This window comes from Dama dama, chromosome 25 (genome assembly GCF_033118175.1).
Source record: "Dama dama isolate Ldn47 chromosome 25, ASM3311817v1, whole genome shotgun sequence".
Taxonomy (NCBI): Eukaryota; Metazoa; Chordata; class Mammalia; order Artiodactyla; family Cervidae; genus Dama; species Dama dama.
This window is the reverse complement of record NC_083705.1, coordinates 62773485-62796821: the sequence shown is the minus strand read 5'-3', so window position 1 is coordinate 62796821 and position 23337 is coordinate 62773485. Positions and strand designations below refer to the sequence as shown.

Sequence of the window (23337 nt, the reverse complement as noted above, 5' to 3'; positions counted from 1 at the left end):
TATCTACCAGGCTCAGACTAAAGGAACTGTGTTAATGGACCATTAGCTTGGACAATAAAAACAGTAGACGAGCATCCTGGGGCTTCTCTCTCTACCCCAATAATACAGAAGGCTTGGACTGCAGTTTGTAAGGTGCTTCTGAATCTTGAACAAAATATGTCAACTGCTGAGCACACTTTTTTCTCCTTTAAAATTTCATACATAAGTATGTGTATATATGTATTTTTCACTTAAATTTCTTCCCAAGTTTGGAAAGGAAAGTAACAATAATCAGATTGGTTTAAAGCCAATAATTGCTGTTATTTTCTTTCAATCTATAATATGTGAATAAGTATAACTCTTTTATATTCCTGAAAAGCTGTTCACCTCTACACAACTATTGAAACTATTGTTTCTAGAAAAAATGGGGCCAATTGATTCCTCTTTGGGAAGTTCATTCTAATTTAGTGTACTAGAAGAAGTAATTTAATATTCATGACCTGTATTCATCCAGGACTAATATGTGCCAGGCACTTTTCTAAGAAGTTATACATATTAACTCATCTAATTCCCCTGGCTACCTTAGGAGAGAGGTACTATTACAATCCCCATTTTACAGATAAGGAAACAGGTAGAGAGAGGCTTAACAATTGCTCCAAATGAAAACACCTAGTAAGGACTGGGATTGAGATATAAACCCATATAGTCTGGCCTCTAGATCATGCTCTCAACCCTGTTACTATTCTGTGTAATAATTTCATTGAGCTCTGATAACAGTTAATTGCATGCATGCTAAGTCACTTCAGTCGTGTCCAACTCTGTGCGACCCCATGGACAGCAGCCCACCAGGCTCCTCTGTCCACGGGATTCTCTAGACAAGAATACTGGAGTGGGTTGCCATGTCCTTCTCCTATACCCCATCATTTCAGTGCCATGGTAGTTTTTTGATAAAAGTTTCAAGACTGTCTTTCTGGTCTACTGAAACAGCTTTCTAGCTGCATAGCCAGCTATGACTCACTTGCTGATCCTCTATTTAACTCCCAAATCTATATTCTTAATGAAAGAAAACCTGCCCCCATTGGGCTGGACTCTAAACTCCATTAAGGAGGCTAAATATTTGGTTCAGCACATATTCCCAGTTCCTGGCACATAACTTGCAGGAAGGATGGAAGAAAGGGATGGAAGAATATTACAAGGAAGACAGGGAAGAAGCGAAGAAAGAGGGAGGAAGGAAAGAAGGAAGGTAGGGAAGGAAGGATGAAAGGAGGAAGGGAGGGAGAGAGGAGAGAGAGGTATATGCCTCAATTCAGCTTCATCTGATTCACTGTATTGTCCCAAAGGCTGTATACCTTTTACTTCAGTCCCTTCTCTGCTTTTGAGAACGTTCTCACTTGATGAAATCTCTCATCCATCCATAACTTGCTGTGATGCCAACTCTTCTAAAAAGGCAGCCCCCTCCTGCCCCTTCTCTTCTAAGCAGAATTCCACCTTATGGACCCCATGAGCCACTATGTATGCTTCTGTTTAGTGTGGGTTTCTTTCACTGGACTCCCATGCTGTCTTGGAATCCTATCGTCCACACATTGCATGACATGATAGCAGAAGCCGAGTCTCACCTCCCGTTGTGTTCGCCAAACAGCAGAACACACCTAGTCAATGCTTTAAATACACCATGCCTGACTTTAGTTTCCATCACCTATCTGATTGCCAGATTAGCATTCTCTTCACATCCATTCTATCACTGCCGACAGGATAAGGTTCAGCTCTGGCGAAGCCACCAGTGAGTAAAGAAGTGAGAATTTAAACTCAGATTTGTTTCCAAAGCCTAACTTCTCTCTTAAGTGTCCTCCTCTGCATAATGTCTGCTTTTCACATCTTCTGTCTATTTAAACTGACACATCCTTCATCTAAAAGCAAAACAAAAGAGGACATAGCTATACCTATCTAAAGGTAACTCTAGGGATGAAAAAAGTCAACAAATGCAAAAAGCAGCTCAGCAGAATACCGACTAAACCTGACCAATAGCTTTTCAAATGGGATCCTCACATACTTCTTCAGTATGAAAGTTGCAGTTTGTTAAATGAATATGGGGCTTCCCTTCTAGCTCAGATGGTAAAGAATCCACCTGCAATACAAAACCCAAGTTTGATCTCTGGGTCAGGAAGATCCCCTGGAGAAGGAAATGGCAACCCACACCAGTATTCTTGCCTGGCGGGCTACATGACTGAGGGACTAAGCACATATACATACACATAAATGAATATTAACATAATGAAGACACGCTAATGGAATTATACTTCTTTAATTTTAACAAAGTTTGGAAGGAATTAAATAGACTCATACTGGAAACTTTTTAATATTCTCTTTATATATGACTGTTCAGAGAGGTACCAAGTAAGGTCCATCGGTCCTAGAAAGACACAGACAAGTGTGTGTGGCCCCAAATGGTGTATGATGGTGTGTGAGGGTCCATATTGGTTTGGCATCGCCTTCATGAGCTTCCCTGGTAGCTCAGACGGTAAAGCGTCTGCCTACAATGCGGGAGACCCGGGTTCGATCCCTGGGTTTGGAAGATCCCCTGGAGAAGGAAATGGCAACCCACTCCAGTATTCTTGCCTGGAAAATTCCATGGACAGAGGAGCCTGGTAGGCTACAGTCCATGGGGTCACAAAGAGTCAGACATGACTGAGCGACCTCACTTCACTTCACTTCATGGGAAACTTGATAAGTACCCCAATAATTTCTATAGACTGCTCTGAAACCAGGGCACTAACTGTTGCCATTACCAATGAAATCGTACTGCAGCCATGAAATTAAAAGATGCTTGCTCCTTGGAAGAAAAGCTATGACCAACCTAGAAAGCATACGAAAGAAGAGGAACATTACTTTGCTGACAAAGGTCCATATGGTCAAAGCTACGGTTTTTCCAGTAGTCATGTACAGATGTGAGAGTTGGACCATAAAGAGAGTTGAGTGCCAAAGAACTGATGTTTTTGAACTATGATGTTGGAGAAGACTCTTGAGAGTCCCTTGGACTACAAGGATATCAAACCAGTCAATCTTAAAGGAAATCAATTCTGAATATTCACTGGAAGGACTGATGCTGAAGCACCAATACTTTGGCTACCTGATGCGAAAAGCTGACTCATTGGAAAAGACCCTGATGCTGGGAAAGACTGAAGGCAGAAAGAGAAGGGGTTGACAGAGGATGAGATGGTTGGATGGCATCACTGACTCGATGGACTTGAGTTTGAACAAGCTCTGGGAGATGAGGAAAGTCAGGGAAGCCTGGTGTGCTGCAGTCCATGGGGTCACAAAGAGTCGGACACGACTGAGCAACTGAACAACAATACAATCACAGGTGTATTACTGTCTTCAGACAAAAAAGGATGGAAGAAAAAGCCAGGAATTTTCTTTAAAGAAATGATGGGAGCCCAAGCCATGATGAGATCGAGTCCCCTCCTTGTATAAATCACTTCTAGCCAGTAAGATGAGAACCAGAGAAAGGCGTGCACTCCATCAGGCCTCCAGGAAGCTGTTTAGAAAGATGTGTTCCTGTCATTCTGTTGTCTGAAAGAGTTAATGCAGCCTCTCAATTTAGAACCAATTTCCTCCCTGAAAATAGCACGTGCTCAGAGGGAATGAGGCTGAACTCAGAGAAAGTAGATTCTTTCAGTGAGCATTAAATCATTCAGTCTGAAGCACTGTTTCATCTTTGTTTTTACAAGGCAGGTCAGATATGAATCACAGCTAATAGGTTTGCAGAACAGTGATTTATAACATGCAGTGTGACAGGTGGTATTACTTACCAGTGTCACAGGAGAAAACACCTGTTCTTAAGAAGGGTCCTCTACAGAAAAATGAATTCAGTGAAAACCCATTTTCAATCATCTTTAGATGGTGTTTAAATTGAACCACTAAAGTTGGAATTTGAAACGCTGGCAGAAAACATCTCAATGTGTAATCAATTTGACAGGCGGATAAAACATTCAGTTAATTATATGCCTATTCTTTGAAGACTCTCATTTATAGGTTGCATATTAAAAATGATTTCATGGTTTAATATGAGTCTTCTCTGTGAGAAAAGCATTTTCATAAATTCGTCAGACCTGAGATAAAAGTCATGCAAGAGAAATTTGCTTTGTGTGAGAAAGGTGAAATCAAAACAACCTAGGAAAAACAATTAGAGGAACACAAAACTGCTTCTTTTAAATGTTAATAAAATCAATAAAACTCTAGAAAAACGAACCAAGAAATGAAAGAGGAGATGTGATGACCAATGTCACAGAGGAAAAGAACATTAAGAGGACACTGTAGACAATGTTATGCCAGTGGATTGGATTCAATTACAAACGGAAAATAGACAAATGTTCTGAGAAAAACAAACTTACCAAAACTGACTCAAGATGAAATAGAATGTATAGAAATAGAATAATACTATATAAAATAAATTGAATTTTTAATCCAAAGCCTTCCACAAACTAATGAACAAACATCTCCAGGACCAGATGGTTTGACTGAGAATTTTATCAAACATTTAGAAAATAAGATGTCAATTTTACATATGTTCTTTCAGAACATAAAGGAGGACAGAATATTTCCCAACTCATTTTATGAGGTCAGCATCAACCAGGTACCAAAACCTGACAAAAGCATTACAAGAAAAAAAATACTTTCAGACCATACTCCTTACGAGCATAGATGAAAACAAACACAAAAAAAACCTCTATAAAACATCAGCAAATCAAATCCATCAATATATAAATATAATAATGCAGCACAAGTGACATTCACTACTTCTGGTCTTTGTACCCTTTTCTTTAATAATTAAAGCAGTCGTAAAATGTATGTTTTGTTGTTGTTCAGTCACTCAGTTCTGTTGGACACATTGAGACCTCATGGACCAGCCTGCCATGCCCCTCTGTCCATGGCATTTTTCCAGGCAAGAAATACTAGGGTGGGTTGCCATTTCCTTCTCCAGGGGATCTTCCAGGATCAGGGATTGAACCCAAGTCCCCTGCACTGGAGGTGGATTCTTTACCACTGAGCCACCAGGGAAGCCAGCCCAATATATGTTTGATGGACCACAAACAAGACGTTTCAGCATTTCCTGTACCTCAAAATGCACACTTCTTGGGATGAGTGTCCAGAACTATGTGCCTGGGTCCTCGGATTGTGAAGTAGGAGAGAAATAGTCTTCCCCCAGGAAGGAAACCTCTGAGAGAAGGTGGACCCTAAGAAGATTTCCCTCCAGTGTTGAGAGTCATCCCAGGTTTCCTCATGACAACTGGGGTCACATGGAGCTTACACATGAATAGTCAAAGCTATGGTTTTTCCAGTAGTCATGTATGGATGTGAGAGTTGGACTATAAAGAAAGCTGAGCGCCAAAGAATTGATGCTTTTGAACTGTGGAGTTGGAGAAAACTCTTGAGAGTCCCTTGGACTACAAGGAGATCCAACCAGTCCATTCTAAAGGAAATCAGTCCTGAATATTCATTGGAAAGACTGATGCTGAAGCTGAAACGCAAAGCTTTGGCCACCTGATGTGAAGACCTGACTCATTTGAAAAGACCCTGATGCTGGGGAAAATTGAAGGCAGGAGGAGAAGGGGACGACAGAGGATGAGATGGCCGGATGGCATCACTGATGCAATGGACATGAATTTGGGTGAACTCTGGGAATTGGTGATAGACAGGGAGGCCTGGCATGCTGCAGTCCATGGGGCCCCAAAGAGTCGTACCTAACTGAACTGAACTGAACTGAGGCAAGGCTGCCCTTTGACTTTAACTCTAGGAGAATAGTCTTGGATGACTCAGGAAAAAAACTGTTAAACTGGCCTGAGGCCATGTGGAACAGCAAAGGGACCAAAAATTCAGGTCTGGGCCAGAGTGATCAGATAAGCCTGGCAAGCTTGAAAATTCAACTCCAGGATGAGAGGAACAAAGAGAAAGCTTCATCACCAAGTAAGAAGCAGGACTAGCAGAGCCCACAGACATGGAGTAGGTAGGGAACCTGAACAGAAGTGTCTGTTAATGACCAGAGGCATGGACACTAACCCCATATGTCAGATGAGCCTTTCCAAAAAAATATCTGTCCAGAAAAACCTTTCTAACCAAAGCTGTCCTCTATTCAGGTCCCAAGTCTTAGTAAATGGAGGCTGGAGACCATCCTATCTAATTGTCTCCAGAGTCACAGGAAGATGGCAGATCAAAGGGGCAGAAAGTGTGAAGTTTTTTTTTTTTTTATAAGAGATGAGTATTGTTAGATATAAGGTTTCGCCTCACTGAGAAAAAGTCTCTCAAGTGACTTGATATTAACAGGAGCAACAGCTTTTTGAACTAACGCGTGCTAGGTCACTTCTGTCGTGTCCGACTCTTTGCGACCCTATGGACTGTAGCCCTCCAGGCTCCTTTGTCCATGGGACTCTCCAGGCAAGAATACTGGAGTGGGCTGCCATGCCCTCCTCCAGGAGATCTTCCTGACCCAGGGATTGAACCCACATCACTTTATATCTCCTGCACTGGCAGGCAGGTTCTTTACCACTAGGGCCACAAGCTAGTATTTTTTTTAGCAACTGTAGGGTATGGAGTCTACATGAAGACACCAAAGATTCTGGATCTCACTTAAGAAAATGCATATTTACTCCTGCATTTTATTCTTCTAATTCTTTCTGAACCATCCATATCTCATCCCTCAAGGTAATCTCTTGTTCAACTGTTCTGATTGTTGTAGATGTCCATACTTGTCAAAGGTATGTTGATCCAGATTTAATGTTCCAAGTGTTGAAATAAAAATACACTTCAGCTCTTCAGTGTTCAAAACCTTATACTGCCCTTTTCCTCTCTGTGTTAATTCTTTCTTGCAACAAAAGCAGGTGCTATCCATTGTTTCAAACCAGGGAAATTTGCCTCAAGTGTCAACTGTCTAATGTAGTTAATCTCAATAACTAGATTTTACCCCATATGAATTAAAAGTGTATGCCTGCATATCAAGCGCTTTTGTTTCTATACTCTTCTCATTATTTGGTACTAATGATGTTTGAATGGGCTTCCCGGGTGGTGCAGTGGTGAAGAATCCTCCTGCCAATGCAGGAGACCCAAGGGATGCACGTTTGATACCTGGGTTGGGAAGATCCCTTGAAGTAGGCAATGGAAACCCACTCCAGTATTCTTGCCTGGAAAAATCCCATGGATAGAGGAACCAGCTTGGCTGCAGGTTGCAGTCCATGGTGATCATGACTGAGTGACGGAGCATGCATGTATTAGCATGATGTTTGAACATACTCTCTCCAGGACGTCTCTAAGTAATTAGTAGGTGGTCACAATCATATTTACTTGTTCTCTCCACGAACTGAAAGCTACCTTTGTTAATGGAACTTACTAAAACTCTCAGTGGGCTGTTACTGTTTTCAGCCTTGCTTTCGGAACGGGATTTTCATGGAAAGCAACTACCTTCTCATTTGAAATGCTCAGTTCATGCAGACTGATGAAAGAAACTTTCACATCCTGAGGTACAGGGAAGTCATTCCGGCTTATACCTGAGTTGAGGTGAATTTTATGCTAACTAAAACATCCTGTTTGTGGCCCATCAAACACACGCTGCACACCTGCTTTAATTATTAAAGAAAAAGGTGCACTGAGGAGCAGTAGGAATGTCCATGCTAAAAATAAAGATTAAGTGCCTCCCTCCCTAAGGTGCCAACGCTGGTCCTCCTTTGATGATAAGACTGTCTTCCCAGGTGCCAAGGCCATACTGACTGGCTGTGGGTGTCCTGATCTGTTTTTCTTGAAACCTTCCAGGAATGTATTCCTGACTTGTTTCATGCTCTTTGTTCTGACAAGCATAAAAACCATGCTTCTCTGGAGCAGTTCCTTGGAGTTAGATGAGAGGGTCTCTCCTGAGATAGAGTCCTCAATTTATCTCAGATAAAGCTCTTTTCTATTCTTACCATAGACGGTTTATTGGTTATTTTCATTGATAAGACTGAACACCGTATACTCTCCCGGGGGTCAGAACAGTACCTCTGATCGTTAAGGACCAGAGCATGAGTCAAGATCACCTCTTCTGTGTAATTTATGCAGTCTTTACACAGCGGTTTTCCTTGGCTATGGGGAGGCTGGTTCAAAAAGAGAACTGGAATTGGCTCTTCTACCACGTGAGTTACTCTTCTCATAAGGACCTCAGTATTCTTCACTGTAAAATGACATTCGATATAGTTGTCTCAGAATAACTGTGTACGGACATCTTCACCCCTAGCACTCCTTCCTTAGTTGGGTTCTAGAGACAGGCAGCGGCTCACCCCAGGGGATTCCCCAGCAACCACATCTGTGCACACAGCACTCTCAAAGAGCAGAGCAGAGATGCGCTTCACAATCTGGAGCCACAAAAGCATAAAGAGGAAGGTAATGTGCTCTGGGGTTTTGACGCATCAGTAGAGGTTCATTAGGCAGAAAAGAACGTGCCAGGCAGACGACCAAGCACCTCTCTCTCTTTGGCTACAGGTTTTGATTTAATTTCATTTTATCATTCTTTTACTTGTCTTTTTATAATAGATTTGAGTTCAAGTCTCACACTTAGTTTTACAAGCCAACAGCAGTCAAATAGTGACTTCTTAGGCCATTAATGTAAACATTTCAGTATAGTACCTGGCTTCCACCTCAAATAGCTTATAATCTACTTGAGGGATGAAACCAATGCATGAGAAACAGGGGAATCAAGCAGTACAGCATGCAATTTAGCCATCAACTGTGCAGAAGAGACTGTGAGTTTCACAATGGGAATTAGGTGGGCAGACATCAACGCAAACTAAAGCGATCCAGAATGGCTTCCTGGAGGAGACTGGCCTGCCTGTGAGTGACAGGGGAAATTTGGAGATGTAGAAGTCTGAGATAAGATCTTTCAGGAGAAGCAACCTGAGCAAGGCTCCAAGGTGAAGGAAAGAACAAGGGATGCTTCTGGGGTGCCCGGTTTAAAGGCAGGCTGTATTTGCAGGACCCCAGAAGAACTGTTTGAGAAGTGATGTTGGTCAACAGTCTGATAGACACAGAACATCCAGCAATATGACTAACTTTCTCCCTATTAACTCCCATCGATACATGATGATCGGTTTACGCATCTGCTTCCCCGACTTCTCTGGGAGCTCTGTGCAGGCAGGGACAAAACCTTGTCAATGTCTGACTGAGTCCTTGTCACTTGGCACTGTGCCTGGCACATCATCAGAACTCACACTGGGTCAGTGAAGGAGACCTAGTTCTGCTTTATCTCTCTGTGTGAGTGATTTGTTTTGACAGCATGAAAGGATCCCAAAGTCACTGTAACTTTCTGGTCTAGTTCTCAACCAAGGATGATTTTAGCCCACCTTGTCCCGTGTCCAATTTGACAGAATATTGGAGACATTTTCAGTTATCATCACTGGAAATGGTGCCTCTGGCATTTAGGAAGTAGAAGCCAGGGAAGCTGCTCATATCCTATAGTGTACAAGTCAGCCCCACAGAATTATCAGTCCCAAAATGTCGATAGTGCCAAGGTCGAGAAACTAGTCTATCACACTTAAGACCAAAATGGACACTGTGTTTGGACTGTGGGTATTTTAGCTGTACTCTCTTCTGAACTTAAAGCATGCTTATCTTTAAAAAAAAAAAAGAAAAAGAAAACGAGCGGGAAAAAGCCTGATTTCTTTCAAGATAATTCAATGTAGTTTCCTGAGAAACCTAATAGCGGTGATGTCCAAAGTATGTCAGGGGTCATCTCATCAGCCAGCCAACTGCATTACATGGTGACTCAGCCGGAAAACGCGTGAGAAATGGTGCGGGGAGGACAATGTCAGATGGTGACTAATGTGCTAATTAAAAAAAAGAATTCCAATTCCTTGTGATTCTGCATGAAATAAGCTACAGGCATCTATTAACCCAGCATGCTAATTTTTGAAATGAATGACAGGTAATTCAGTGAAGCATTGATAAAGGAAGGAAAAGCATGTTGCTTAAGGAAAGAGGGAGGGATGGAAAGAAGGAAGGAAGGGTGGGAGTGATGGAAATAAGGAAGGGAGGAGGGAGGAAAGGATGGGGGGGGAGAAGGGAAGGATAGATGGGTGAATGAATGGGTGGGTGATAGGTAGACAAATGAATGGATCAATGAATGGATAGATGGAACAACAGACTGACTTACCCCCATCCAAGGCCACAGTCAAGGTCACTAAAGCATCCATAATGCTGCATTATCATCCTGCACAGAGTCTCCATACACTGAAGCAACCCAGATTAGCCTTTTATGGTTTTTGATTAGGAATTGGAAGAAAGCTATTCAACAACTTTAGGGTAATTCTAACATTCTGATACCAAACAGCTTCTGGATTAGGCACATCAGAGAGGGAACCTACCCTACAAATTAAATGATCCTGTGGTCCTGGAGAAAAGAGAGCTCTTCAGATGAGAGACAAAAACGAAGACAATCTGGTTCGGAGAGAAATGATGGGCACAGATGAAAACTGTCTACTGAGGACAGAGATCAACCTGTTTCAGATCTGAACATGCACAACCAAGAACCTATCCTCGTAGAAACACATGTGGAAAGAGGGAGAAAGCTGCTCAGAGGCCCTTTGCTTTAAGGAAGAGAAAAGACAGGTCCCAGCAGAGAAGTAAACTGCTAGCCAAGGCCACCAAGCTGGCTGCCAGGACATCAATGTGACCATTGATGCTGGTCCAGCCACTCTGCCATGACGCCTCTGAACTTACCCTGAAACATCTCCTGTCTCAACTTGGGCCATCTTCTCACTCCTATGGGATAATGTACTAGTCACTCAACTCTCCCTCGTCAAGCCCACGGATCCAGCCCATAACTCATGGTAGCGGTAGAAACCCCCTGCCCCATGACCCACAGTGTCAGAGGCAACTCAGGGAGGATCCCCAACACTGGCCAGGGACCTGCCTACGGTCAGATGTTCACTAAGCTGCTCCTCTACTTTTTAGAAAATCTCTGTCTATCCTGAGAAATGTTCCAAAACAACGCACATTACAGAAGGGACGAACATTAAATTATTCACATGACAGCTGACCTAGCTTTTAAGCCACTTCATTTATGAACAGGATTTATCTAAGAGGAGATGTGAAGGCAACTTTTCCAGAGCTTTCCATTCCCCAAAAAATGCTTAGAGTGAAAAAAGTAAGTAGTTTAGAGAAAAGAGAAGGGCTTGAGGGAAGCACTATTGATTTTTTTTTTGAAATTAGATTAGCATATTATTGCTTTTTAGAAGGCTGTATGTGTGCATGCATCATGTCTGACTCTTTGCAACCCCATGGACTATAGCCCACCAGGCTCCTCTGTCCATGGGATTTTTTAGGCAAGGATAATGGAGCAGATTGTCATTTCCTTCTCCAGGGGATCTTCCCGACCCAGGGATTGAACCTGCATCTCTTGCATCTCCTGCGTTGGCAGGAGGGTTCTTTACAAGCTGAGCCACCAGAGAAGTCCTTTTAGGAGGTTATATCCCTATTAAATAAAAACCTATTCTTCAAAAGACTTCTCTGACAAAAGATTTCTAGTTGGAAGCAGGAAGAATGAATGACTGAAACTAAGCATGCTTTGCAGACAGTGAAATAAGGCCTCCTATGCTCCCAAGTAATTAATAAATTATTAAATAGCTACAATATTAAATGTGCTCTTGCTAAAGAAATAAAGCCTAAATCTCTGGCTAGGAGATGGGAGAGGAGGGCAGGTACAGGGCTGCAGTGATGGGCATGGAACTTGGAAGGTCCTGTCTTAACATCTGTCAGGGAAGAGAAAGGGGACCTGCTGGTGGCAGAACCATCCCCAGGCAGGACAACCTCTGGAGAAAAGGGGGATTAGAGAGGGTCAGTTCCATTCATTTCCAGAAGGCTTAGCGACCTGGGGCAGGGTGGGCAGCGGTGAAGAGGGGGTCTGCAAAATGAGAGATTCCGAGCTGAAGTGGCCCGAGAGAGCAGGCAACGGAAAACAGTGCCAGTGTCTTTCCAGGTAGCTGAGGGGCATGAGAAAGGCATGCTCTGGTCTGAGTTTCTCCTGCAGCTGCAGAAGCAGAGCTCTCTGTAAACAGCTCCGTGCGGACAGCATTTGTGTAGTGTGTGCGGTGTCTGTGTGTGTGTTTCTGTGTGTGTGCATGCCTATGAAAAAGGAACACTGCCAGCCATTCCAGGAAACTATGAGCGTTGCCCACCAGCAAGCCACCAGCCCTGGCAGTGGTACCCAGAGGTGTGCCCTGAGGGGAATTCAGAAAGAAGAAAAACAGGAAATGTTCTGTACTCTGGATACGGGCCCTAGATAGTTAAGATGCCTACCTAAGAAATCATTTCAATGAGCCCAGACTTTTGTACTTTCCTATACATGGAAAAGCACTATAATCATTTTTGTGTGTGATTAGCAGTAATCTTTTGGTGTTTGACTACGTGTTTCTTTTTCCAGCAAAAACTCCTACATATCCTGGCTCCTCCCTTACCTTTTTGGAACTGTTCCTCAGAGTTGAGTGGCTGGCTCCCAGGCTATAATCCTCAGTAAGGAAGCCTGGAGTGCTGTAGTATGTGGGGTTGTAGAGTTGGACACGGCTGAGTGACTGAACTGAACTGAAAGTTACCAAATAAAAATTTTCAACTTGTACGCTGTACTTTTTTTCCTTCAGTCAACACACACATGTATACATGAGTATGTGTGTTTATGACCATGTACCTGTGTCCCCGGCCTGGCATTGATGATAGTTAACATCACAAGCCTCAGTGTGAAGCATGAACTTCCAGATGTTCAAGCTGGATTTAAAAAAGGCAGAGGAACAAGAGATCAAATTGCCAACATCCGTTGGGTCATAGAAAAAGCAAGAAGAGTTCTAGAAAAACATCTACCTCTGCATTATTGACTATGCCAAAGCCTTTGACTGTGTGGATCACAACAAACTGGAAAATTCTGAAGGAGATGGGAATACCAGACCACCTGACCTGCCTCCTGAGAAATCTGTACGCAGGTCAAGAAGCAACAGTACTGGACATGGAACAACAGACTGGTTCCAAATTGGGAAAGGAGTACATCAAGGCTGTATATTGTCACTGTGCTTACTTAACTTATATGCAGAGTGTATCATTCAAAATGCCGGACTGGATGAAGCACAGGCTGGAATCAAGATTGCTGGGAGAAATATCAATAACCTCAGATATGCAGGTGACACCACCCTTAAGGCAGAAAGTGAAGAAGAACTAAAGAGCCTCTTGATGAAAGTGAAAGAGGAGAGTGAAAAAGTTGGCTTAAAGCTCAACATTCAGAAAACTAAGATCATTGTATCCAGTCCTACCACTTCATGGCAAATAGATGGGGAAACAGTGGAAAGAGTGGCAGACTTTATTTTTGGGGGCTCCAAAATCACTGCAGATGGTGACTGCAGCCATGACCAACCTAGACAGCATATTAAAAGGCAGAGACATTACTTTGTCAACAAAGGTCTGTCTAGTCAAGGCTATCGGAGAAGGCAATGGCATCCCATTCCAGTACTCTTGCCTGGAAAATCCCAAGGATGGAGGAGCCTGGTAGGCTGCTGTCTATGGGGTCGCACAGAGTCGGACACGACTGAAGTGACTTAGCAGTCAAGGCTGTGGTTTTTCCTGTAGTCATGTATGGATGTGAGAGATGGACTGTAAAGAAAGCTGAGCTTTTGAACTGTGGTGTTGGAGAAGACTCTTGAGAGTATCTTGAACTGCAAGGAGATCCAACCAGTCCATCCTAAAGGAGATCAGTCCTGAGTACTGAAGGACTGATGCTGAAGCTGAAACTCCAATACTTTGGCCACCTGATGTGAAGAACTGACTAATTTGAAAAGACCCTGATGCTGGGAAAGATTGAAGGCGGGAGAAGGGGATGACAGAGGGTGAGATGGTTGGATGGCATCATCAACTCAACGGACATGAGTCTGAGTAAGGTATGGGAGTTGGGGATGGACAGGAAAGCCTGGTGTGCTGCAGTCCATGGGGTCGCAAAGAGTCAGAGATGACTGAGTGACTAAACTGAACTGAACTGAACAACAAGCCTCAGTGTGGTCCGGTCTCAATGAGAGGCCTAATTCTGCTACTTCCTACATAAGCTCGGAAATGTGTTTGACTTTTCAGAGCCTCAGTCTCCTCATTTTCAGAACAGGATAATCATACCTACCTTATAGGATTGCTGTGAGTATCACAGGAGATGATTTTATTAAGCACTTAATGGCACCCTTGGAACAGAAGGTTCAAAGGACTGCATCTAGCTGTTAACTGTAAAGAGGTCAGAGTTCCCAGAAATTCACCAGCTGAGCCCTGAGAGAAGGCACACACAGGCATGCTTAATCCAACAGGCAAAAACAGCAACTGTCACTTTTTTTTTCCCCAGGACCATTGGTGCAACATATTGGTGACATAGGGAATATATTTTCTTCCTAGATCTCTAGACAAATTATATTTGTATGTTTTTATTAATTTAGAAAATTTCTAATACATGTAATTTTAAAGGTCTCCTTTAGAAAACAAAAAAGATAAGACAAAGACTATTGTTTAGGACACTAACTGAGATCAAGATCACATAATTCAGTTTCTGTGCCTGTAAGACTATTTTGCACAAATGAATCATTAAATTGTGTCACTGGACTCAAAGGAGGCCAGATATAAAGAAGAAAACCACACAACCCCATGAAAAAATTCATTGCATTTTTCACTGCTTATATGTGGGTTACTAACTGTGGGTGAAGAGCAGAATTTTCATATCTGAATGCACAATTAGAATACAATTATATAATATTAAATACATATTTATTTGAGGCCAACCTCATGGTACAATGGTAGCACATCTGACTCCAGATCAAAAGGTTGTGTGTTCAAATCACACTGGGGTCAGTGTTCGCTTTTCTGGGCTGCCCAGGTGGCACTAGTGGTAAAGAACCTGCCTGTCAATGCAGGAGATGTTAAGAGATATGAGTTCAATCCCTGGATTGGGGAGATCCCCTGGAGGAAGGCATAGTAACCCACTCCAGTATTCTTACCTGGAGAATCCCATGTACAGAGGAGCCTGGCAGGCTACAGTCCATGGGGTTGCACAGATTTGGACATAGCTGAAGTGACTTACTCGCACGCATTTATTTGAACTAAATATTAGAGGTTTAAAAAAAGCACTCAGAAAGCCTACCTCAAAAAATAAGAAAAATCTCAAATATACAACCTAACCTGGTATATAAAAGAATTAGAAAAAGGAGAACAAAGCCCAAAGTCAGTTGAAGGAAAAAATAATAAAGATCAGAGAGGAAATAAATAAAATAGAGATCCCCTCCAGTACAATAAAGAAGATCAATAAAACCAAGAGCTGGTTTTTTTGAAATGATAGTCTATGAGTCAGGCTCATCAAGAAGAAAAGAGAGAAGATAGATATAAACAAAATAAGAAATGAAAAAGGAGAACTAACAATAGCAAACCAAATCTAACAATATATAAAAAGGATCACACACCATGATCAAGTGATTTATTACAGGGATGCAAGGACATCTTGATATTTGTAAATCAATTAATATGATAAAGCACATTAATGAAAAGAAGGGAAAAAAGCACATGATCTCAGCAGACACAGAAAAATACCTGGTAGACTTCATCATTCATTCATGAAAAAAATTTTCATCAAAGTTAGTATAGAGGGACCATGTTGTCATGAGACAACCTCATAGGTACATACTCAACAGTGAAAAACTGAAAGCCTTTCCTCTAAAATAAAGAATAAGACAAGAATTTCAACTCTCTTCATTTCTACATAATAGAGTATTGGAGTCCTAGCCTCAACAATCAGACTAGATGAAGAATAAATGGCATCCAAACTGGAAGAGAAGATTAAAACTACCACTATTTTCAGATGACATAATATTTAATATAAAAATCCCTAAAGTCTCTATCCATTAGAACTAATAAATGAACTTGGTAAACTTACAGGATACAAGATTGATATATAGAAATTGATTCTTTTTCTATACACTAATAATGAACTATCAGAAAGAGAAAGCAAGAAAATAATTATGTTTAAAATCTCACCAAAAAGAATAAATATCTAGGATAAACTTAACCAAGGAAGTGAAAGACCTGTACTATGAAAACTATAAAATACTGATGAAGGAATCTGAATATGAAACAAAGAAATGGAACGATATAATGTGTTTTGGATTGGAGGATTAATATTGTTAAAATATCAATACTACCCAAAGAAATCTACAGATTTAACACAATCCTTATCAAAATACCCATGATAATTTTCACAGAAACAGAACAAATAACCCTAAAATTTATACTGAACCACAAAAAAAAAACCTGAATTCCCAAAGCAATCTTAAGAAAAAAAGAACAAAGCTGTAAGGTATCATGCTCCCTGACTTCACACTATACTACAAAGCTACAGTAATCAAAACAGCATGGATTGGCCCAGGTCAATGAAGCAAATAGAGAGCTTGAAAATACACTCAGGTACTTAATGTCAATTAATCTACAACAAATGAAGCAAGAATATGCAATGGAGAAAACAGAGTTTCTTTAATAAGTGGTGCTTGGAAAACTGGACAGCTACCAGAAAAAGAATGGAATTAGAACATTTTCTCGCATCACATAAAAAGATAAAATCAAAATGGATTAAAGACCTAAATGTAAGACCAGAGACCATAAAACTCTTATAGAGGAAGCAGAACCCACTTTGACCAAAATCTCAGCAATATTTTTTTGGATCTCACTCTTAAAGCAAAAGAAATAAAAGCAAAAATAAACAAGGGGTACGTAATTAAATTTAAAAGTTTTGCACGGCAAAGGAAATCACTGAAAATACAAAAAAAAAAAAAAATTAAAAAACATACACAACCTACTGAATGGGAGAAAACACTTGCAAATGATATGACCAATAGGAGTTCTGTTTATATCTAATATGTATAAACAGTTCATACAATGAAACATCAAAAAAAAAAAAACAACAAATAATTTGACTAAAAAATGAGCAGAAGACCTGAATAGACATTTTCCCAAAGAGGACAGACAAATGGCCAATACGCACATGAAAAAATGCTCAACATCACTAATCATCAGGGAGATGCAAATTAAAACCACAATGAGATAGCATCTCACACCTATCAGAATGGCTATGATCAAAAAGAACACAAATAACAAATATTGGTGAGGATGTGGAGAAAAGAGAATCCTGGTACACAGGTGGTGGCAATGAAAATTTGTGCAGCCACTGTAGAAAACCGTATGAAGCTTCCTCAAAAAACTAACAACAGAACTACCACATGACCCAGCAATTCCACTCCTGGGTATATATCTTTAAAAAAAAAGAAAACACTATTTCAAAAAGATACATGCTCCCCAATGTTTATAGAAGCATTATTTACAATTGCCAATATATGACTGCAAACCAAGTGTCTATTCACAGATGCACAGATAAAGAAAATGTGAATATATATATACATACAAAGCAGATTTTTCACCATCTAAGCCACCAGAGAAGCACCATATATATATATACATATACACATAAAATGGAATATTAGTAAAGTTCACTTGCTCAGTCATGTCCAACTCTTTCTAACCCCATGAACTGCAGCATGCCAGGCTTTCCTGTCCATCACCAACTCACTCAAACTCATGTCCATTGAGTCGGTGATGACACGCAACCACCTCCTCCTCTGTTATCCCCTTTTCCTCTCGCCTTGAATCTTTCCCAGCATAAGGGTCTTTTCAAATGAGTCAGTTCTTCCCATCAGGTGGCCAAAGTACTGGAGTTTCAGCTTAAACTTCAGTCTTCCCAATTAATATTCAGGACTGGTTTCTTTTAGGATGGACTGGTTGGATCTCCTTGCTGTTCAAGGGACTCTCAAGAGTTTTCTCCAACACCACAGTTCAAAAGCATCAATTCTTTGGCACTCGGCTTTCTTTATAGTCCAACTCTCACATCCATACATGACAACAGGAAAAACCACAGGTTTGACTATTCAGACCTTTGTTGGCAAAGTAATGTCCCTGCTTTTTAATATGCTGTCTAGGTTGGTCACAGCTTTTCTTCTAAGAAGCAAGCATCTTTTAATTTCATGGCTGGTTGCATTCACCATCTGCAGTGATTCTGAGGCCCCCCAAAATAGTTTCTCACTGTTCCCATTGTTTCCCCATCTATTTGCCATGCAGTGATGGGACCGGGTGCCATGATCTTCATTTTCTGAATGTTGAGTTTTAAGCCAGCTTTTTCACTCTCCTCTTTCACTTTCATGAAGAGGCTCCTTAGTTTCTTCTTCACTTTTTGCCATAAGGGTGGTGTCATCTGCATATCTGAGGTTATTGATATTTCTCCTGGCAATCTTGATTCCAGCTTGTGCTTCATTCAGCCCAGCATTTAGCATGATATACTCTGCATATAAGTTAAATAAGCAGGATGACAAAATACAGCCTTGACGCACTCCTTTCCCGATTTGGAACCAGTCTGTTGTTGCATGTCCAGTTCTAACTGTTACTTCTTGACCTGCGTACAGATTTCTCAGGAGGCAGGTCAGGTGATCTGGTATTCCCATCTCTTTAAGAATTTTCCACAGTTGTTGTGACCCACACAACAAGGCTTTGGCGTAGTCAATAAAGAATAAGCAGATGTTTTTCTGGAACTCTCTTGCTTTTTCAATGAGCCAATGGATGTTGGCAATTTGATCTCTGGTTCCTCTGCTTTTTCTAAATCCAGCTTGAACATCTGGACATTCACAGTTCATGTACTGTTGAAGCCTGGTTTGGACAATTTTGAGCATCACTTTGCTAGCATGAGAGATGAACACAATTGTGTGGTACTTTGAGCATTCTTTGGCATTTCCTTTCTTTGGAGTTGGAATGAAAACACCTTTTCCAGTCCTGTGGCCACTGCTGAGTTTTCCAAATTTGCTGGCAGATTGAGTGCAGCACTTTCACAGCATCATCTTTTAGGACTTGAAAGAGCTCATCTGGAATTCCATCACCTCCACTAGCTTTGTTCACAGCGATGCTTCCTAAGGCCCACTTGACTTTGTATTCCAGGATGTCTGGCTCTAGGTGAGTTAACACACCATGGTGATTATCTGGTCGTGAAGGTCTTTTTTGTATAGTTCTGTGTATTCTTGCCACCTCTTCTTAATACCTTCTGCTTCTGTTAGGTCCATACCATTTCTGTCCTTTATTGTGCCTATCTTAACTCAGCCATAAAAAGAGAATGAAATTGTGCCATTTGAAACAACATGGATGGACTTAAAGAGTATTATGCTAAGTGAAATAAGTCAGACAGAGAAAGATAAATACCATATGATAACAGTTATATGTGAACTATAAAACACACAATAAAATAATGAATATAACAAAACAGAACTAGATTCACAGATATAGATAACAAACAAGTAGTGGCCAATGGGGAGAGAGAAGGTGATTAGGGGCAGTGAAGGGGCAGGGAATTAAATGCAAAAACTATTATGTGTAAAATAAATAAGATACAGGATGTAATGTATAGCACAAGGAATATATCCAGTATTTTATAGTAACTATAAATGGAGCATAACCTTTAAAATACTATACTGTACACCTGAAATGTATACAATATTGTACATCAACTGTACTTCAATTTAAGAAATCTCAACACCATAATGTCTTTGAAAAATTTTTAACAATACAATCCTTCCTCCTAATACCAATACTCTATATCAAGAGCATATTTTTATTTTCAAAGAAAGGTTATTATCTTAGTTTTTCACAGAGCTGGTTTATAGTGTAAGAATTAACAAAATTAACACAAACTTTGGTTATAATATATAAATTGAGATTTATGCAACTCAAGAAAAAATATAGAAGGAAGCCAAAATCTGAAAAAGATTTCTGGTGTTTCATTTGTGAACTGATTAGGCTTGCAGGTCAGCTGCCAACATGCCCTTTTATCTTATTCCCAACTTGTCTGTTTCCCAGGAAGCATCATTATTCTTGAGTGGCAATCTCCCTTTAGGTCCAGAAGTCTTACATTGTGGAACCAGTAGGTGAGGAGGAGCTTGTGGTACATATGCAGGGCAGACACTATTGGAAGTCTTTTGTCATCAGGAAGACGTGGCTGCCTTAATTAATGATATGAAAAAGAAACGCAATGTGGCCTCATATTTTCCCTTAATTAAATCTACTTTTATTACTGGGTGTGTTAAGAATCCAAAAAGGAACAAAGCTGTGTCATGGAATCAGAAGCCATTAGTCCCAGCTCTTCTAGCCGATGGTATTTATAGTATTTACCTGCACACCATGGCTCGCCCTCTTGCGATTACTTTATCCTTCTGCAGTGAATAAATTCCTGTCATCGGTGAAGGTCGTGAATAAGATTATGAGTCTTGACTCTGCAGTAACATTTTTAATGGAGGCTAAGGTGGGACTTTGTAAAGGGCATCTTGCAGTGAGCATAACTTAAAATGAAATATTTCGTCAGTCTGCTTAAGATAAAACCTGTGAACCTAACTTAACCCGTTGTTTTGTAATGAGAGCCATCTCATTCCTTAATTCATCCATTTACTTCATCACGCTTGCGTTCGATATGCACTCAGGCCCTCTTCCTATGGTTCCCTGCAGTGTGTATTTTGAGCTTCTGGCTTTCTCCTCAGCTGGGGAAAACAGTCAAGTGCAGCTCAATGCCACAGCCTCGTGAGTTTAGGAGAGAAGAATGAACTCATCACTAAATCTGTTTTTTTTTTTTTTTTAATTTTTATACTGGAGTATCGTTGATTAACAATGGTATATTAGCTTCCGATGTACAGCAAAGTGATTCAGTTATACATATACATGTGACCTTTTGCAAATCTTTTCCCATTTAGGTTGTTACATAACATCAGGCAGGGTTCCCTATGCTGTCCAGTAGGTCCTTGTCAGCTATCCATTTTAAATATAGCATTGTGTACATATCAGTCCCAAACTCCTTAACTGTCCCTCCCTCCACCACCCTGCCCCTTTGGTAAGGATAAGTTTGTTTTTGAAGTCTGTGAGTCTGTTTCTATTTTGTAAGTAAGTTCATTTGTATTGCATTTTTTTTTTAAGATTCTGCATGTAAGTGATATATGATACTTGATTTTCTCTACCTGACTTACTTCACTCAGTATGACAATCTCTAGCTCCATCCATGTTCCTGCAAATGGCATCGTTTCATTCTTTTTAATGGCTGACTAATATTTCCCTGTATATATGTACCACCTCTTCTTTATTCATTCGTCACTGGGCATTTAGGTTGCTTCCGTGTCTTGGCTACTGCAAACGGTGCTGCAATGAACACTGGGGTGCATGCATCCTTTTGGACCATATTTTTCTCCAAATAGATGTGCAGGAGTAGGACTGCAGGATCATATCACTAAATTTGAGTCAAGACCCTTGGAAGGTAGAAGAGAAGATAGAAGCAATGACAGGAAAAGAGAATATTTTTTCTCAAAAAAGCATTTACAAATAAGTTTTTTTTAAAAAAGTATTTATAGGAAGCATGTAAGTTAGGAGTCATCTACAATTTTTTAAAACTTGGGTATGTGGGATTGAATAAAAAGACTGATATGAAAATTTTATCAGTTAAACTGAAAACTTGGAGCTTGCTTATTTTTCTGAAGCTCATCTTTTTTTCTGCGAACATTTCAGTATGAACACTTGTGTTGAGATTGGCTTTGCGGGTTTCTCTGTGGGAACTAGAGACTCTTGGAAGCCCATGTTGCCATGCACTTTGTGAGGTTGAGCATCACTGGGAGAGAGATGGCAAAGTTTAGTGACATGATTCTTGCCTTTGAAACAGGTGTGCACTTCTTAATGACCATCAAAAGACACCCTGCAGACAACAAAGAAAACCATCCTCTTTATGCTTGAGTATTTCAAAGTCAATGAACAGCATTCCTGACATTACTGTCCTCAGTCTCTTCTGTCTGTCTGTCAACAACCACAAAATTGAATCGAACACTAAGAAATCAAACTGACCACACGTCAATGCCTGGAGCTGGGAATTGAATCCCTCTCACCAGGAAATATACTTCACCCACTACGCTACCTTCATGATGTGTGCCCTGCCTAGCAGGGAGCTGGGATTACCTGCTTCTCCATGCTCGTGATGGAGAAGGGAAGGGCAATCCACTCCAATATTCTTGCCTGAAGAGTCCCATGGACAGAGGAGCCTGGCGGGCCACAGTCCAGGGGTCACAAAGAGTCAGACATGACTAAGCGACTAACACTACACTACTGTTACTATTATGTGGAGAAGGAAAAGGCAACCCGCTCCAGCGTCCTTGCCTGGAGAATCCCATGGACAGAGGAGCCTGGCGGGCCACAGTTCGTGAGGTCGCAAAGAGTCGGCCACGCCTGAGTGACCAAACCATCACCTCCACCACGTTCATGATCTCATCAAACAACCCTAAGGACTTCCAATGGTTTAGTTCCCTGTAACCTCCACCCCCAAACTGCAGAGAACTTTTATTACAGATGATGTGGGAAATCATTTCTGCTACCATATGGACTTCTCAAGGAAAGTAATGAATTGTAGTCCATCTACTTTGACATAGTAAAAGATCCTATAAGGAGTTTAGAAAAATTAATCTTAGGCTACTGGAATGACAAGTAGAAGCTGTACCCTGCCATGCATGACGGTATCACATTTTGGAATATTTGGAAAGAATTCAAAGGTATAACCTCATGCAATGATCAATAGGACTTCAGCATCCCAAAACAAAGCATCCTTAAACATTTTAAAGTCTCAAGGCTTGCAGTTTTCATGGTTCTGAGAATTTAAATAGAACTATGTAAATAAAAGGGGCTTCCAGGTAGTACAGTGGTAAAGAATCCACCTGCCAATGCAGGAGAGGTGGGTTCAATCTCTGTGTTGGGAAGACCCCATGGAGAAGGAAATAACAACCTGCTCTAGTATTCTTGCCTGGAAAATTCCATGGACAGGGGAGACTGGCAGGCTATAGTTCATTGGGTTGCAAAGAGTCAGACATGACTGAGCATGCAGACACACTCATGCATCTAAATAAAAAGTTATCTAAACCAAGAGAAAAATGTTTAAGCAAACGAATTTGGGTAAAATGCCCCCAGAGCACCCTTATAACAGAAGTTGTTTTCTCAGAGCCCTATCACCTCATGAAGGGTAAGGTGCTAGGAAGTGCTAAGACTTTCTCGGGCACAGGAATAAAAGCTCAAGGAGAAGATCTGACATTGTCCAGCAAGGACGTTTAGGGAAGACATAGATAAAGGAGAAGAACTAAACTCTAACGTAAATGTCATTCTGACGATTAGAACCCCAGAGCCATCATTTAAATTACAAGTCAGAAGTGCACTGAGAAGAACAAATGTGCAAACACTGCAGTGGTG

The 23337-nt window shown here is 40.9% G+C and overlaps 1 protein-coding gene and 1 non-coding gene across 2 annotated transcripts in view; one reads left to right on the top strand and one right to left on the bottom strand.

Moving 5' to 3' along the window:
* The window catches only part of MARCHF11 (membrane associated ring-CH-type finger 11), a 109309-nt gene that overhangs the window by 27168 nt on the left and 58804 nt on the right, over positions 1-23337 (bottom strand). The gene's annotated exons all lie outside the window — the stretch shown is intronic.
* On the top strand, positions 14782-14853 carry TRNAW-CCA (transfer RNA tryptophan (anticodon CCA)). The gene has a single exon. It is a non-coding gene; the product is annotated as a tRNA-Trp (tRNA).